The sequence below is a fragment of the Pristiophorus japonicus genome, chromosome 23 (genome assembly GCF_044704955.1).
Source record: "Pristiophorus japonicus isolate sPriJap1 chromosome 23, sPriJap1.hap1, whole genome shotgun sequence".
NCBI classification, from domain to species: Eukaryota; Metazoa; Chordata; class Chondrichthyes; family Pristiophoridae; genus Pristiophorus; species Pristiophorus japonicus.
The window spans coordinates 13,878,201-13,895,141 of record NC_091999.1 but is presented as its reverse complement, the minus strand read 5'-3'; the positions used below and the strand labels follow the sequence as shown (position 1 = coordinate 13,895,141).

The following is a 16,941-nucleotide window of genomic DNA, read 5'->3' as shown; positions in this document are numbered from 1 at the left end:
CCTCCTCACACATTGCTTTTCCGGCCATCTTTGCAACATCAGCAAACTTGGCTGCATTGCACTCAGTCCCTTCTTCCAAGTCGTTAATATATATAGTAAATAGTTGGGTCCGAGCACTGATCCCTGTGGCACCTCACTAGTTACTCGTTGCCAACCAGAGAATGAACCATTTTTCCCTAATCTCTGTTTTCTGTTCGTTAGCCAATCCTCTATGTGACCATGCTACTATATGACCACCAATCCAGTGAAATGTATCTTGTGCAGTAACTTTTTATGTGGCACCTTGACAAATGCCACTGGAAGTCCAAATACACCACATCCACTGGTTCCCCTTTATCCACCCTGTTCGTTACATCCTCAAAGAACTCCAGCAAATTTGTCAAGCATGACTTCCCCTTCATAAATTCACACTGACTCTGCCTGACCGAATTTTGCTTTTCCAAATGTCCTGCTACTGCTTCTTTAATAATGAAGTCCAACATTTTCCCAACCACAGATGTTAGGCTAACTGGTCAAAATTTCCTGCATTTTGTCTGCCTCCTTTTTTAAATAGGGGCGTTACATTTCCAATTTTCCAATCTGCTGGGACCTCCCCAGAATCCAGGGAATTTTGGTAAATTACAACCGATGCATCTACAATCCCTACCGTGACTTCTTTTAAGACCGTGGGATGCAAGCCATCAGGTCCTGACTTTAGTCTCATTATCTTACTGATTAACACCCCCTTAGTGATTGTGATTGTCTTAACTTCCTCCCGCGCTATAGCCCCTTTGCTACCATCCCCTGTCGGAATATTGCTAGTGTCCTGTACCGTAAAGACTGATGCAAAATATTTGTTCAGAGTTTCTGCCATCTCCACTTTCCCCATTGTTAATTCCAGTAGGGCGAACTGTAATCTGGAAACAGGAGACAGAGTGTCAGTGTTAATGGGTGTTGCTGAGATTAGAGCAGGATTGAAGGTGGTTACTTTGCTCCTCGGTCTATTTAAAACGTTTGGACACGGAAGTCTTTAAAGAGGCTGATCCAAAACCAAAAATCCTTGTCCAAGTGCCCTCCCCGAGAGGAGGGCTCCACTCGCATACTTAGCCTGGTCAAAATTAAATGGTATCAGATCAGAATTGGACTTTTCCCGGCGATCATACAACCTGCTCCAACCGAGCCCACCAGCGGAGAAAGCACAATAATACTCGCGGGCACTGAAATATTGTCGAAAAGCTGGAGCCTTTCTGTGTATTCAATTGGAAAATAGAGAGTCGGGGTGTATAACAGAAAACAGCGGAGAGAGCGTGTCCGATTGGCAGCGGGCTCTGGGAATCATTCCCCAAGGTTGTGCTCGGTGTCTGTGTCAGTTTTCAAACCAGTGCTTTCGCTGTCCTGCGACTTTTGATGGGACAGTGCAGAGGGAGCTTTACTCTGTATCTAACCCGTGCTGTACCTGCCCTGGGAGTGTTTGATGGGACAGTGCAGAGGGAGCTTCACTCTGTATCTAACCCGTGCTGTACCTGCCCTGGGAGTGTTTGATGGGACAGTGCAGAGGGAGCTTTACTCTATACCTAACCCGTGCTGTACCTGCCCTGGGAGTGTTTGATGGGAGGTTGTTTTGGGACATTTACGTTGTATCTATCCCGTGCTGTACCTGCCCTGGGAGAGTTTGACAGGACTGTGTAGAGGAAGACTTACTCTGACGTATACTGATCTATATCAAGCTGTGATGGAGCAGAGTACTGCTTTTTAATAGAACCTGCCTTGCAACTGTGACAGACCATAATATTAGAGGAGACTGCTCTGGGACCGGATACAACAAGGCAGCGGTAAAGATGTCTTTACTCCGATGGGACACTGGGTGGCGCAGTGGGTCCTTCACCAACAGGACCTGGTTTCTATCACAACCCAGACAGGACTGGTGAAACAGACCTGTCAGAAATAAAACAGAGTGTGACAGGGTAAATGGAGCGGTGTGGAGGAGCCGTGGAGAAAGGACTACAGCAAAGTCCAAGTTAGTTCATTTGTCATTTCAGATTTATTAGCAATTTCACAGAAAACAATTTACAGGGAAGTTTAAAAAAGTGAACAAAAGTGAATATAACTGAGCAATACATTGAGAACCGAACACAGGTGGATTGGGCCTGTACTCTCTGGAGTTTAGAATAATGAGAGGTGATCTGATTGAAACATAAGATTCTGAGGTAAATGCTGAAACTTTGTTTCCCCTGGATGGACAGTCTAGAACTCGGGAGCACTCCCTGAGGATAAAGGATTGGCCATTTAAGACAGAGATGAGGAGGAATTTCTTCACTCAGAGGGTTGTTAATGTTTGAAATTCCCTGCCCCAGAGGGCTTTGGATGCTAAGTCTCTGAATAAATTCAAGGCTCAAATAGATAGATTTTTGGACTCTAGGAGAAGCAAGGGATATGGCTATCGGGCGGGAAAGTGGAGTTGTGTTCGATGATCAGCCGTGATCTTATTGAATGGTGGAGCAGACCCAAGGGGCCATAGGGCCTACTCCTGCTCCTATTTCTTATGTTCTTATGGCGGAGCTGCCAGATATCTGCACAACTGTGACAGACACCAGAGAGAGAGAACAGGGGCTCAGCATAAAGGGAAGGGAACAATTGTGAATAGGAATGAGAAAAGTTACTTATTTACACATGAAATATTCAAGGCACAGTGAAACTCTGAGACACAGTTACATTACAGCCACAATTATCGCACACATTTCAAACAGAAAGACGGAAATCCCAGGTATATATTTCTCAGCTACCGATTCGGATCTATTAATTAAAGGCACTTTATTCTGAGAATCACCAAAAGGACATAGTTTATTTTTAGGGGCACAGAGATGATAAACAGATGAAGAAAATCCAATGCGGCCGAAATTCAGACCATCACTTGAGCTGTAAAAGTGGGATAAAAGAATGAAGCCAAGATTTAGTGGTCTGGGGCATTTATCTCAGGGTTTTTATTAATGAAACATCCAGAGATTTATCAAACCGCTTCAGTCAGATGGAAGTGTGAGCGGATTGAATCTTCCCACCTTCACCAGAGTGACGGCGGCGCTGTAGGAAATGCTCAGGAAGAACAGGATGATGAATGTGGAAGCTGTTGTCCAGATGTTGCTGTTCTCGTCCTCATACTCTTCACTCCACATGTGGTCTGAGGAATCTACGGGGATGTAGGGAAGGAAATATATTCAGATCGTTTATTAATTCTGGGTATCATACTATTATTTTATGTTCTCTTTTCTTTCCCTTAAGGTATTAGTTTGCTCTCTAATTTAACTGTCAATGTATATCTTGTGTTAAGTTAATCACTCTCAGCAATCTCTCTCTGTTCCTCACTCCACAGCCGCTCTTCCTTTATGATCCAGCTATAGTCCGTTTTGGAAAATATGATAGTTCTTCTTCCATGTCAGAGGCTAATTGATTTTGAATGACTTTGCTATGATCTATCACTCAGGAATAATGTGATGAAACATCAAGGCAAGTTTGCAGCTGGATAGGTTAAGGTAGTTATTTAGTTGGAGGCTGCCAAGGAGGCTTTGTAAGAGACCAGTTGTGAGTTATAACCTTTTTTTTATTTGTTACGGCAATGCTCTGAACATAAATAACTTGTGTCAGTTTGCAACAACTACATTGATCCAGTGTATGTGAAAGGCCAGAATAGTGAAATGTGAGATGTTATGGTATCAGGAATAATTTTTCAGGCCAAGCGTTGGATACATTGTCCATCCAAAAACTGCAATTTAGTTCTACGTTCTTCGTTTTTGTTTGTGCTCTTTAGTGTTTATATCACTGTATATCACTATATCTCTTGTTCTGGATTAGTCCGTGTTTGTGTTTCCCTGTGAGGGTGTTGATCTGTGGGGTTGTACGTGTGTTTATTTGTAAGATTGTGTATGTGTGTGTAAGTCTTTGTTTATGTTTTGTGTAAGAGTGCGTGTGTTTATATGTAAGTGTTTGTGTTTATATGTAATTGTGAGTGTGCGATTTGGTGCAGGTGAGTGTGTGTACATTTATGTGTAAGCATGTTCATGTCTAAGGGTTTGTGTGTGCATGTGTGTGTGTATGTTTGTGTGCAAGTGTGTTCATGTGTGTGTTTCCCTGTAACTGTATGTGTATGGTTAAGTCTAAGTGTTTGTTTATGTTTAGGTGTAAGTGTGTGTGTGTGTGTGAGTTTTTGTGTAACAGTGTGTTTACATGTAAGTTTGTGTGTGTGTGTTTTGTGTCAGTGTGTGTTTGGATTTATATGCGTGTTCATGCTTGTGGAAGTGTGTTCAGGTGAGTGCTTCACTGTAAGTGTATGGCTATGTCTCAGTGTTTGTTCATGTTTAGGTGTAAGCGTGTGTGTGTTTATGTGTAACAATGGATTTGCAGGTAAAATTGTGTGTGTTGTTTTGTGTAAGTGTGTGTGTGGATTGATGTGTGTAATTATGTGTGTGTGTGTGTAAGTGTGTTTTTGTAAGTGTGTGTGTGTGTGTGGATTGATGTATGTGTGTATGTGTGAGTAAGTGTGTTATGTAACTGTGTGTGTGTGGATTGATGTGTGCGTCTATGTGTGTGTAAGTGTGTTTTGTAAGTGTGTGTGTGGATTGATGTAAGTGTTTATGTGTGTGTAAGTGTGTTTTGTGTAAGTGTGTGTGTGGATTGCTGTATGTGTTGATATGTGTGTAAATGTGTTTTGTGTAAGTGTGTTTGTGCAGATTGATGTATGTGTTTATGTGTGTGTAAGTGTGTTTTGTGTAAGTGTGTGTGTGGATTTATGTGTGTATTTGTGTGTGTGTGAGTGTATGTAAATGTGTTTTCTGTAAACATGTGTGTGGATTGATGTGTGTGTCTATGTGTGTGTAAGTGTGTGTAAGTATGTGTTGTGTAAGTGTGTGTTTGGATTGACATGTATTATTGCTATTGTTCAAAGTTTCAGAGAGTACCAATAACTGGATTGGACAATGAAGGTTTCCATTATATTCTAGTTATGTTTAATATTATGTGCCAGAGTGTTAGTGTGTCTTTATATGTAAGTCTATGAGTGTTTATGTGTAATTGTGCACTTACACAAAAACACACACACTTACACAAAATCTTCAACACACTTATATATGAACACAGATAAACTCACTTTCACATGTATTCTCCCTGCTCTGTGTAAATGTGTTCTGTGTGAGACGCAATGTGACGTCAGCTGAAGGATTGCAACAATTCAACCGATGGGCGTCAGAAACATCAGGGACACAACTGTGAGAAACCCACAGAGGATACAATCACCAGTTTAGATATGGCCCATTGAATTCAGCATGTTAGTTTACAATTAACAGGGACTGTTGCACCCCCAACACTATTTAAAAATATTACGCGGAATAAATAGTTATTTCAGAATATAATATTCATATGGCAAGTTTAAAATCTTTAGACCATGGGTTAGAATGTGACATTGTACTGATGGCAACTTAGTCCATTTAAAAGAGAGTGGTTCACTTCCCATCTCCCTGCGGGAGGGGCAGTGGGGGTTACGTGAATTACACATTTCCCGTTCCCCTCTCGCTGGTGGGTGTGAGAGGTACAGTGAGTTAAAATTACCCTTTACTCTCTCTCTGCTGAAGTTACTTTCAGGAATCCTGTAATGAGAGAACTTCATTCACCCAGTCTCTAACCCATGCTGTATCTGAGCTGGGAGCGCTGGCTGCATAAGCCTTGGACCCGAGACTCGCAAACACCCTACTTCAGATAAACAGCCCTCACATTGGCAAAAATAGGAAATATAATTAATTGAGCGGCTGTGTGTTTAACTCACGTTCGGGAGAAAAGCACTTTATTGGTTTTTATTTAAGAACTGAAATGCAATCGAGAGATTCTCATTGACAAGAATTGATGGTGTCCATCAGAACAAGGGAAATGTTCACAAAACTGGGTTTACCACTGGATTTATTGACGGTTCTGTTGATGATCTTCAAGGGAATCACTTCATGTCCCACCACACAGGAATAAGAAGCGCCGCTGGCCCACTCCTCGGCTGCAATGGATTGCAGGCTGTACATGAAGAAGGATCTGCTGCCGTTCTCCGCCATCACCTCGGTGTTCTTGTAGTTGCCGGAATCCACCGGCTTGTCATTGACGGTCCATTTGACGAAGATCTCTCGGGGGGAGAAACCTGTCACTAAGCAGGTGAGGCTGACCAACCTCTGAGCGGAGACTTCTTCTACCGAGGGCAGGAGGACAGACACGGCTGGTTCCCGCTGATCTTTCGCTGTAGAACAGTTACAATAAAGGCCAATGAACTGGACAGTTCCAGAGACAATGGGGGGAATATTAATCGAATACAGCGGGTGTGTTGTGGACGAGAGGGTGGTTAAATTGTTAAAAATCGGAATCCCGACCTCAACTCGCCCACTCCCGGTTGTAACATTATATTTGAGTAATATAATTAAATGAGTCTGGAATCCTCTATTTTAACCTCCATTTGGTGTTTAACTGTCGCTGGTCCGGTTTGACACACTGTGTAAATCCCAGCAGTTACAGCGAGGCGGGGACTGCTTCACCCAGGTGGCAATTGCCCCTGGATCCAGGGTCCCTACCTAACCCACCCCCCGCGATCCGAGACCTCCTCACTCGGCTTCGAATCCTCCCGTTCTCCCGGGTGGCCTGTGAGACTTCCCCATTCAAATTCAGCCAATTTCAGGTGGTTAGATGTGAGAGAAATGGACTCTGCATTCAATTTTAACGCTTTTGCTTTTCCCCTCTGGGGCCTCTCTGGTTTTCCATCCCTTAGCAGAGGGAACGTAATCTTTCTCTCTGAAATCTTGAAGGGTTGGACTGGAAAATGACATAGAATTTACTGCACAGAACGAGGAGATTTAGCCAACTATGCCGGTGTTTATGCTGCACACACGCCACCTCTGAGCTCACATACTCTGCTATTTCTATCTTGCTCATGGACTTATCCATTTTCCCCTAAAATGCATAATGTCAGGTCCCAGAGTGCTGAGTTCGTGGAATTACCAAACTGAATGATCAGAGTAGCCCATTAAACACTTTATATGATGAATTGGCCCTTGCACATGCACCGGAAATAATCGCAGTGTCTCACTTATTGCAACAATCTCCCTGCTCACTCTTTTCCTTGTGGATGGAATCTCTGAGAGGAGTCGGCATATCCTGATGGCTCACCATGCAGTAGAACTTATCCCCACTCAGCCAGTCTTGTGTCGAGATGTTTAAGTTGCTGATCACGCTGTTGGGATCCTCTCCCAGTTGAACGGCAATCTCTGATTTCAAAGCCTCCTTTTCTCAGGTCCAGGATACGGTGAGCCCATAAGGAGCATCAGACACGATGCAGGTTAAGGTCACCGTCGCCTCCAGTAGGACCTGTTCCAGTGACGGTGGGCGAAGAGTGATTTTTGAATCGCTGCATGGGACATCCACTGCGAAACAGGAATGAACGTCAGGAAAAGCTACATCTTCAGAATCACGACACCAATATTTAGCTTTAACTCTTTCAAGGGGAACAAATCACTTTTGAGATATCTACCTCCCGCTGTTGCTTAAACACCGTCGTTATTGGAAGGGCAATGAATTGGAAACAATTCCAGGAGATCTGTAACATTTCCTGTGTATTTGCAGCCAGAGCCACCTGTAATGGGCTCTGAAGCAAAGACCTGGTGTAAAATGGGAATACATTGGGGCGCAATTGTGTTAGGCACTGAATAGTGCTCTTCCTGAAATCCCTTGCTATTTTACGCCCGTCTATAGTTCCTTTCACCCAAATGCATCTCTGCTGGTTATAATAGCTGAAGCCCGAATAGCCCGAAGTTCAAGAGGTCTACACCAGCATTATACTGGTTCAAAACCAGTGTCAAATGCATTTCAGGAATTTTGGGGCTGCAGGAAACAAAGTTAAGTTTCTGATATCTTGCTGCGATATTTGTTGGGGTGAAAATGTGCAGGAACCAGTCACAACCCCCGTCAGAGCAGAAGTGCAAGGTCGGGAGAATGAGTTCCAAGGAGTCTTTTGTGGTTGGGCATCATTTGTAATGATGTGAGGTAGTTTGTTAATTTCTGTAATTACTGAACATTTATCATGTCTAGTGAGAGAGAGTCGGAATGAAATATGATCCCAGGGCATTAATAGCAACATAGGAACAGGAGGAGGCCATTCAGCCCATCCATCCTGTCCCACCATCCAGTTAGATCATGGCTGATCAACACTCAACACCATCTTCCCGCCTTGGTTATGTAACCCTTGATAATCTTGCCTAACAAAAATCTCTCATTCTCTGCTTTTAAATTTTCAAATGAAACCCAGGGTCAGCAGCTTTTGGGGAGGGAAATCCCGACTTGCATTATTCTTCCTGTGAAGAAATCCTTCCTGATATCACCTCTGCACGGCCTAACTCTAATTTTAAAGTTATGCTACTTGTTCTGGACTCTCCCAACAAAACAAATAAATTTTTTCTATATCTGCTCGATCAATGTCATTTCTCAACTTAAACATGTCAATTGGATCCCCTCTTAACATTCTATACTCGTCTCCTGATCATTTTACATTATTAGCCCCGGTTTAATTCGGGTAAAGCTGCAGTTTTGCGCCTCCACGTATATCCTTCCTAAGGTGCGGAGCCCAGAATTGGGCTCAGTGCTCTGAATAGGGTAGATGCCCATTCTAGCAGGGTTCCTGGACAGTTAGCAGGAATGGAATCCAGACTCCTACTGCCGCTCTGTATATGATTAGCCAACTCAGGATAAACCTGAGACTAAGGACACTTCACTCACTGCCTGACATCAGAGCAGGGGAAAGCTTCTTTGGCGAGGTTAATAAATCCTGAACAATGAAGAATCCTGAACCAGAAGATCGTGGGTTGAATTCCCACTCCAGATACTTGATCACAAAATGTAAGCTGAGTCTCCCAGTGCAGTACTGGGGGTGTGGTGCACTATCGGAGGTACCGTCTGTCAGATCACGTGTTAAACCGAGGATCCGTCTGGTCTCTCAGGTGGAGGTAAAAGATCCACTGGAATTATTTCAATGAAAAGCAGAGGAGTTCTCCCTGGTGGCCTGGGAATATTAATCCCTCAAAAAACATCACGAAACAAAGAAAATCTGGTCATTATCACACTGCTGTTTGTGAGAGCTTATGTGCACTAAATGACTGCTGTACTTTGTACATTACAACTGTAACCACATTTCACAACTTAATTAATTGGCTGGAAAGCGCTTTGATTCAGTCTGTGGTCGCTGAAAGCGCTGTATAAAGGCAAGTTTGTATCGCAAGAATACACAAACTGCATGATTGGAAATTAGGAATAGTTCTGTGCTTTTTACTAATTCCAATAAAAGTCCTGACTGAGATCAGCGCTCAGAATGGTCTGGATAAGGGGTAAGCCATTTAGGACTGAGATGAGGAGAAACTTCTTCATTCAGAGAGTTGTTGACCTGTGGAATTCCCTGCCACAGAGAGTTGTTGATGCCAGTTCATTGGACACATTCAAGAGGGTGTTAGATATGGTCCTTGCGGCTAAAGGGATCAAGGGGTATGGAGAGAAAGCAGGAAAGGGGTACTGAGGTGAATGATCAGCCATGATCTTATTGAATGGTGGTGCAGGTTCGAAGGGACGAATGGCCCACTCCTGCACCTATTTTCTATGTTTCTATATTTCTATGAACCTCCCGGATTGTGCCTCTTATCCTGAGATCTGCTGAAGTTATGGCTTTGCATGACCCGGCAGGTGTAGACTGAGCCGGTGAACCATTCCTCGGGGACTATCAGCCGACTGGACGCCGAGAAGTTCCCGTTCACCTCAAAGACGGGAGCGGTGATGAATCCCGAATCCAGGAGTTGTCCACTCTTCAGCCAATTCACGGTGACTTTGGCCGGAAATCGATGATTGAACACACGGCGCTTGCATATCTGCTGTTGGTGATTTGTTCAGTGGAACACAGCGTGAGGAGAACAGTTGGAGGAACGATGTCCCATTCAGAATCTTCAAGAGAAGACATATTCTTGCCATTGCTTGCAAAATCAATGATTAAACAATGCAAAGTGTCCTTATGTTTTAACAGGTTCTTTGCTGTAATTCTAACACTAACCTGGCATTTAGAGAGACCAGACTGTGCATAGTATTCACAGTGTAACATGCAGACCAGAACCGTGCATAATATTCAAAGTATGATATGGAGACCAGAACCGTGCATAATATTCTAAGTGTGGTCTAACTAAGTTTCCATACAAGTTGAACATAATTTCTCACCTTTTCAGTTTGCCCTGTATCCCACACCACTAACCTGGCATTCTGATGTTCCACACCGACCCACAACGTCGAACCTCGCAGTAGATTGTGCTGCTCCCCACCTCTGACTCGGTGATGGTTAACTGGCTGCTCAGGGTGTAGGTTCCCTTCTTGTTGAGCACTGATGGGTAGGTCTTCAATCCAGTGGTGATCGGCTCTTTATCTTTCTTCCAGGAAAGGCTGGTGATGTCGGGGGAGTAGTCCATCGCCAAACAGCCGTACTGGGTTGTTCACAGGAGGAGAGCAGGGCGTAGAGGGTGGGGTGAGACGGTGTTACTGGGAAAGAATGGCCCAGTGAACAAGTTAGACTCTGTAATCCGTGCTTATCAAAGAAATAAACAACTCGAAATTTGACAGCAGAATAAACTAATTCCAGCATTTCCCCATGAACGACTACATGGGCATTTGAGCTTCTGTCAGTTCCTGTCGATGCCCTGGTCAGGAACACACCTCTCTATCCCCGAACTCTATTACATTACAAAACAAGAACATTTATACATCTCCTCAATAAAGAATCCTTTATGGGATCATACAATCGAAGAGCAGAGACCTGTTCCTGTTATTTTGGCCAGCATTTAGAAACATAGAAAATAGGTGCAGGAGTTGGCCATTCGGCCCTTCTAGCCTGCACCGCCATTCAATGAGTTCATGGCTGAACATGCAACTTCAGTACCCCATTCCTGCTTTCTCACCATACCCTTTGATTCCCCTAGTAGTAAGGACTTCATCTAACTCCTTTTTGAATATATTTAGTGAATTGGCCTCAACAACTTTCTGTGGTAGAGAATTCCACAGGTTCACCACTCTCTGGGTGAAGAAATTCCTCCTCATCTCGGTCCTAAATGGCTTCCCCCTTATCCTTAGACTGTGTCCCCTGGTTCTGGACTTCCCCAACATTGGGAACATTCTTCCTGCATCTAACCTGTCTAACCCCGTCAGAATTTTAAATGTTTCTATGAGGTCCCCTCTCATTCTTCTGAACTCCAGTGAATACAAGCCCAGTTGATCCAGTCTTTCTTGATAGGTCAGTCCCGCCATCCCGGGAATCAGTCTGGTGAACCTTCGCTGCACTCCCTCAATAGCAAGAATGTCCTTCCTCAGGTTAGGAGAACAAAACTGTACACAATACTCCAGGTGTGGCCTCACCAAGGCCCTGTACAATTGTAGCAACACCTCCCTGCCCTTGTACTCAAATCCCCTCGCTATGAAGGCCAACATGCCATTTGCTTTCTTAACCGCCTGCTGTACCTGCATGCAAACCTTCAATGACTGATGCACCATGACACCCAGGTCTCTTTGCACCTGCCCTTTTCCTAATCTGTCACCATTCAGATAATAGTCTGTCTCTCTGTTTTTACCACCAAAGTGGATAACCTCACATTTATCCACATTATACTTCATCTGCCATGCATTTGCCCACTCACCTAACCTATCCAAGTCGCTCTGCAGCCTCATAGAATCCTCCTTGCAGCTCACACTGCCACCCAACTTAGTGTCATCCGCAAATTTGGAGATACTACATTTAATCCCCTCGTCTAAATCATTAATGTACAGTGTAAACAGCTGGGGCCCCAGCACAGAACCTTGCGGTACCCCACTAGTCACTGCCTGCCATTCTGAAAAGTCCCCATTTCCTCCTACTCTTTGCTTCCTGTCTGACAACCAGTTCTCAATCCATGTCAGCACACTACCCCCAATCCCATGTGCTTTAACTTTGCACATTAATCTCTTGTGTGGGACCTTGTCGAAAGCCTTCTGAAAGTCCAAATATACCACATCAACTGGTTCTCCCTTGTCCACTCTACTGGAAACATCCTCAAAAAATTCCAGAAGATTTGTCAAGCATGATTTCCCTTTCACAAATCCATGCTGACTTGGAACTATCATATTACCTCTTTCCAAATGCACTGCTATGACATCCTTAATAATTGATTCCATCATTTATTTCTCAATCAGCACATCTGGTCCTTTATTTAATTGCAGTTTCATCGCCGAGAGCATGCAGAAAACAAGCGCAGGCAGCGGGAGGAGCGTGCGGTAAACCAGTCCCACCCACCCTTTCCCTCAACCACTGCCTGTCCCACCTGTGACAGAGACTGTGGTTCTCATATTGGACAGCTCAGTCACCTGAGAACTCACTTTTAGAGTGGAAGCAAGTCTTCCTCGATTCCGAGGGACTTTTGTGATGATGACCTCCGTTTGTTGGGGCCGTTTGTTTTGCTGGGATCGACGATTTTATTTTTTTGAAAAAAAAATATTTTTGTTTTTGTGCAACTGCATCTTGCTGCGGGGTCTCGGTTCGGTTGTGTGCGTGTGGGGGGGGGGGTCTCATGTAGGTTGTGTGTGGGGGGGGTGGGGGTCACAGTTAGGTTGTGTGTGGGGTCTCGGTTAGGTTGTGTGCGTGGGGGGCGGGGTGGAGGTCTCGGTTAGGTTGTGTGGGGGGTCTTGGTTAGGTTGTGTGTGTGGGGGGGTGGGGTGGGGGTCTCGGTTAGGTTGTGTGTGTGGGGGGGTGGGGTGGGGGTCTCGGTTAGGTTGTGTGCGTGTAGGGGGGGTCTCAATTAGGTTGTGTGGGGGGGTGGTCTCGGTTAGATTGAGTGTGGGGGTGGTCTCAGTTAGATTGTGTGTGGGGATGGGGTCTCGGTTATGTTGTGTGTGGGGGGGGTCTCGGTTAGGTTGTGTGTGCGTTGGGGGTCACAGGTTGTGTGTGTTTGGGGGGTGGTCTCGGTTAGGTTTTGTGTGGGGGGGTCTTGGTTAGGTTGTGGTTGGGGGGGGTCTCGGTTGGGTTGTGTGTGAGGGGGGTCACGGTTAGGTTTTTTGTGGGGGGCGTCACGGTTAGGTTGTGTGTGTGGGGGGGGGTCACGGTTAGGTTGTGTGTATGTGGGGGGGGTCTCCATTAGGTTGTGTGTGTGTGGGGGGGTCTCGGTTAGGTTGTGTGTGGGGGGGGTCACAGTTAGGTTGTGTGTGTGGGGGTCTCGGTTAGGTTGTGTATGGGGGGGGTCTCGGTTAGGTTGTGTGTGGGGGAGGTCATGGTTAGGTTGTATGTGGGGTGGGTGTCACGGTTAGGTTGTGTGTCTGGGGGGGGTCACGGTTAGGTTGTGTGTGTGTGGGGGGTCTCGGTTAGATTGTGTGTGTGTGGGGGGGATCTCGGTTAGGTTGTGTGTGTGTGGGGGGGGTCTCGGTTAGGTTGCGTGTGGCTGGGGGGTCTCGGTTAGATTGTATGTGGGGGGTCTCAGTTCGGTTGTGTGTGGGGGGGGGTCACGGTTAGGTTGTGTGTGTGTGGGGGGGTCTCAGTTAGGTTGTGTGTGTGATGGGGGTCTCAGTTAGGTTGTATGTGTGTGGGGGGTCTCGGTTAGGTTGTGTGTGTGTGGGGGATCTCGGTTAGGTTGTGTGTATGGGGGTGGTCTCGGTTAGGTTGTGTGTGTGGGGGGGTCTCGGTTAGGTTGTGTGTGGGGGGGTGTCTCGGTTAGGTTGTGTGTATGGGGGGGTCTCGGTTCGGTTGTGTGTGGGGGGTCTCGGTTAGGTTGTGTGTGTGGGGTAATCGTGGTTAGGTTGTGTGTGTGGGGGATTCTCGGTTAGGTTGTGTGTTGGGGGGTCATGGATAGGTTCTTTGTGGGGGGGTCACGGTTGGTTTGTTTGTGTGGGGGTCTCGGTTACGTTTGTGTGGGGTGGTCACGGTTTGGTTGTTTGTGGGGAGGTCTCGATTAGGTTGTATGGGGAAGGGTCACGGTTAGGTTGTGTGTGTGGTGGGGGTCTCGGTTAGGTTGTGTGTGTGGGGGGTACTCGGTTTGGTTGTGTGTGGGGGCGGGGTCTCGGTTAGGTTGTGTGTGGGGGGGGGGGAGACTCGGTTAGGTTGTGTGTGTGGTGGGGGTCTCGGTTAGGTTGTGTGTGTGGGGGGGTCTCGGTTTGGTTGTGTGTGGGGGCGGGGTCTCGGTTAGGTTGTGTGGGGGAGGGTCACAGTTAAGTTGTGTGGGGGAGGGGTCTCAGTTAGGTTGTGTGGGGGGGTCTCAGTTAGGTTGTGTGTGGGGGGGTCTCGGTTAGGTTGTGTGTGGGGGGGTCTCGGTTAGGTTGAATGGGGGGAGATGGTCATGTTTAGTTTGTGTGTGTGGGGGTGGTGTCACGGTTAGGTTGTCTGTGTGGGGGAGGCCTCGGTTAGGTTGTCTGTGTGGGGGGGGGTCTCGGTTAGGTTGTGTGTGTGGGGGGGGCTCGGTTAGGTTGTGTATGGGGGGGAATCTCGGTTAGGTTGTGTGTGTGGGGGGGGGGTCTCGGTTAGGTTGTGTGTGTGGAGCGGGGGTCACGTGTGTGGGGGGGGCTCGGTTAGGTTGTGTGTGTGTGGGGAGGTCTCGGTTAGGTTGTGTATGGGGGGGGATCTCGGTTAGGTTGTGTATGGGGGGGAATCTCGGTTTGGTTGTGTGTGTGGGGGGTGGGTGTGAACCAGTTAGTTACAGATATAACATCAGTTCTACACTCACTGGTTCCCCTCCCCTGAAGGTGCTGACTCTGGCTGGGTTCAGTTCTACTCACTGGTTCCCCTCCCCTGAAGGTACTGACTCTGGCTCGGCTCAGTTCCAGACACCGACATCATTCACTTTATTCCTGTACGAAGATGGCCGCGGAAAATGGCGGAGCGCTGAACCTGCCTTCCTGTACCAAGATGGCCGCCATTAGCCTGGGGCTGTGACGGGAGAAAGCCCTGAAGCTGCAACCGCCGATATTCCGGTTATTATTCCGGGCTTGCGGCGGGCACCGGTTGTTTATGAAGCCTGCCCGGCTCCCCGCTGGTACATTATTCCGCTCCGTCCCACTGAAAAGGGCACTTCTGAGGAGCCTGTGTAAAACATGTCTTCTCCGCCATTACACGCACCGCGCATGCTCCAAACACAGCCAGGGCCCGCGCCTGCGTACTGAGCTCCTGCAGTCTGGGTGCGGCACATTCTCCATCACGGGGCATGCTGGGTACAGAAGACCATGAGAAATAGGAGCAGGAGTGGGCCACTCGGACTCCTCCACCCCCTCGAGCCTGCTCCCCATTCAATAACATTTGATTGGACAGTCTAGGGGGAACTTTACTCTGTACCTGTTCTGCAGTGTTTGATGGGACAGCGTACAGGGAGATTAACTCTGTATCTAACCAATGCAGTACCTAACCTGGGAGCGTTTGGGACAGGTTGGAGAGAGATTAAATCTTTAGGTAACCCGTCCTGTATCTTCCCAGGGTTTGTTGGTAAAGTAAAGACGGAGAAATTACTCTCTATTTATACCATTCTGTTCCTGCCGTGGAGTGTTTCGGGAAGATATACACCGTGTCTATCCTGTGCTGTACTGGTCCTGGCACTGTTTGATGGGACAATGCTGAGGGGGCTTTACTCTTCATCTAACCTGTGCTGTGCATGCGCTGGGAATGTCTGGTGGGACAGTGCAGAGGGATCCTCACTGTGTTTTTAACCTGTGCTGTCCTGCCCTGGGAGTGTTTAATGGGTCAGACTTCAGGGAGCTTTAAATTGTGATGAACCCTTGCTGTACCTGCCCTGGGATTCTTTAGGACAGTGCAGAAGGAGCTTTACTCTGTATATAACCCGTACTGTACCTGCCCTGGGACTGTGTAGAGAGAGATTTACTCTGTGTTTAAACTGTGCTGTACTTCACCTTAGTGTTTGATGCAGGAGAGTAGAGGGAACTTTACTTGGTAACTACCCATCTTTTGTACCTGCCCTGTGAGTGTTTGATGTGTCAGTGCAGAGGGAGCTTTAGTCTGTGTCTAACATATGTTGTACTTGCGCTGGGAGTGTTTATGGGGACAGTGCAGAGGGAGCTTTATTTGGTATCTAACCCGCGCTGTACCTGCCCTGGGAGTATTTGTTGGGACTCTCCAGATCAGTGTGTGTGTGTAATTCACTGGGTCAGTGTATGTGTAAATCGCCAATCAGTGTGTGTGTAAATCACGAGGTCAGCGTGTGTGTGTGCAAATCACCAGGTCAGTGTCTGCGTGTAAATCACCAAGCCAGTGTGTGTGTGTGTGTACATCACCAGATCAGTGTGTGTGTACATTACCAGATCAGTGTGTGTATAAATCACGAGGTCAGTGTGTGTATGTGTAAATCACCAGGTCAGTGTATGCGTGTGAATCACCAAGCCAGTGTGTGTGTGTAAATCACCAGGTCAGTGTGTGTGTGTGTGTAAATCACCAGGTCAGTGTGTGTGTGCAAATCACCAGGTCAGTGTGTGTGCAAATCACCAGGTCTGTGTGTGTGTAAATCACCAGGTCAGTGTGTGTGTGTAAATCACCAGCTCTGTGTGTGTGTGTGTAAATCACCAGCTCAGTGTGTGTGTGCATTTAAATCACCAGGTCAGTGTGTGTGTGCATTTAAATCACCAGGTCAGTGTGTGTGTGCAAATCACCAGGTCAGAGAGTGTGTGTAAATCACCAGGTGTGTGTGTGTGTGTGTGTGTGTATCAGTATCACCAGGTCAGTGTGGGTGTGTGTAAATCACCATGTCAGCGTGTGTGTGTAAATCACCATGTCAGCGTGTGTGTGTAAATCACCATGTCAGCGTGTGTGTGTGTGTGTCTGTAAATCATCAGTTCGGTGGGTGTGTAAATCACCATGTCAGCGTGTGTGTGTAGATCAGCAGTCAGTGTATGTGTGCAAATCACCAGCTCAGTGTG

At 46.6% G+C, this 16,941-nt stretch overlaps 1 pseudogene; it reads right to left on the bottom strand.

Annotated features, from left to right (window-relative positions):
- Positions 1-5,451: 5,451 nt before the first annotated feature.
- LOC139235300 (Ig heavy chain C region-like) lies at positions 5,452-14,859 on the bottom strand (annotated as a pseudogene).
- Positions 14,860-16,941: the final 2,082 nt, after the last annotated feature.